This window comes from Leptonychotes weddellii, unplaced genomic scaffold (assembly GCF_054177405.1).
Source record: "Leptonychotes weddellii isolate Sample4059 unplaced genomic scaffold, ASM5417740v2 HiC_scaffold_3644, whole genome shotgun sequence".
Taxonomy (NCBI): domain Eukaryota; kingdom Metazoa; phylum Chordata; class Mammalia; order Carnivora; family Phocidae; genus Leptonychotes; species Leptonychotes weddellii.
Window position 1 is genome coordinate 3,416 of NW_027966328.1, and position 2,004 is coordinate 5,419.

General features: G+C 33.7%; 1 non-coding gene across 1 annotated transcript; it reads right to left on the reverse strand.

Annotated features, from left to right (window-relative positions):
* Positions 1–1,675: 1,675 nt before the first annotated feature.
* Positions 1,676–1,780, reverse strand: LOC115939683 (U6 spliceosomal RNA). The gene has a single exon (XR_004074461.1). It is a non-coding gene; the product is annotated as a U6 spliceosomal RNA (small nuclear RNA).
* Positions 1,781–2,004: the final 224 nt, after the last annotated feature.

Consider the following 2,004-nt stretch of genomic DNA (forward strand, 5'->3'; position numbering starts at 1 on the left):
AATTTCAATTTTTCTCTCTCTATTTTTTTTTTAAGATTTTATTTATTTATTTGAGAGAGAGAGAATGAGAGACAGAGAGCATGAGAGGGAGGAGGGTCAGAGGGAGAAGCAGACTCCCTGCCGAGCAGGGAGCCCGATGCGGGACTCGATCCCGGGACTCCAGGATCATGACCTGAGCCGAAGGCAGTCGCTTAACCAACTGAGCCACCCAGGTGCCCAATTTTTCTCTATATTTTATGTATTGTAAATTCATGTGTTTTTTAAACATGTAATTTTGATATAATGTTATATTTATAGGAGATTTGCAAAGACAGTACAGTTTCCATATGTAGTCTTTACTCAGCTTCCCTGTGGTTAACACTTTACATAGCCATAGAAGAATGAACAAAACAAAGAAATTACCAGTGACCCATCACTATTAACAAACTACAGACTTTAACCAATTTCCTGTTTTTCCACTAATGTCCTTTTTCTGTTCCAAGGTCCAGTCCAGGATCCTATATTGCATTTACTTACCATGTATGTCTCCTTACCTCCAATCTGTGCCAGTTCCTTGTGACTTTGATACTTTGAATGAATAATGGTTAAGTATTCTGTAGAACATTCTTCAATTTGGGCTTGTTGATGTTTTCTTACGATTCGATTAAGGTTATGAATTTGGAGGAAGAATGCCCTCTCTGGTGCATTCTATCAGGGAGTTATATAATATCAATATGTTATATTATTAGGATTTTAACATTGATTACTTGGTTATGGTGGCTCTGTTTTATTTTTTAATCATAGTTTTTCTTTACTTTTAATAATATTGCTAAGTTAACATTTCCAATATTTAGTAGATTTTATTTATTTTTTATTGCAGGTTTTCTTATATTGCAAAACTCATGTGGATTTCTAGACCACGTATAACTAAGACTCTTGCTCTTCAGTAACCAAGTTCTTGTGATTTAGAACATAATCTGTTCCTTAAGCCACACATAACTAAATGCTCCATCTGATGTGTAATAAGCTAAGTGAAAGATGAGCAGTCCACTCTGTCCATGGTTTGGAGTAAACCTATAGCCAAAGGCAATCCTTATTCTGATACCAAATGTAGTACCACACTAGGGAGTTAGTGAATTATAGTCAATTCTATTTAATGAGTATCCAGGCCATTTCTTTTGCTGTTCTTGAAAGCTACATTTGTTAGTAAGGCCTTGAGGCCAGTTTGCCTATTAGCTTAGGTTTTATGATACTATGTACAGCTCATTTAAAACAATTCTCCATACATAAAATTGTACATCTGTCATTTGATATGTGTAAAATGTGCTAAAATAGTGATGTAGACAAATTATTGTTAAAGAAGACCATTTTGCAGTTGTCCCTGTGTAAGCCCATGATCTTTTGTAATTTGTACACTTTGCTTATAGCTGAAGTACATATTTAAAAACCATTGTGATTTTATACTTTCATGTTTCATATATATATACACAATGAATTTTATATATTTAATATAATTTATTATTATTTAAACTCTTTGTTCCTTATACTAGAGAGCCAATCTGTAAACTGTTCTAATTTTTTGCCACTTTAGGAGTACTATTACATGTTGTTTGTGTGTGTGTGTTTGTTTCCTCTTCAAGATAAATAGTAACATCTGCTCTAGGCCTCCAACAGACAGTGAAAAAAAATGTTTTTGAAAAATATGGAGTGCTTCACAAATTTGCGTGTCATCCTTGCTCAGGGGCCATGCTAATCTTCTCTGTTGTTCTAATTTTAGTATATGTGCTGCCAAAGCGAGCACGACAGTGAAAATTTTTAACGTTTGGTAAGCTATTTGTTAAAATGAAATATAAATGGGTGATAACATGACAATGTGGCTAAGAATAGAAAAAGAATAAAAGTATATACTCATGATAGGTTGGTGTTTAGTGTGCTACAGTTCTAGCAATGCTCTTATATTTATTAACTTGGAACATGGTAATCTTGTTATTTAGTACCTCATCCTTGTGTATTTTGCTTTTGCAA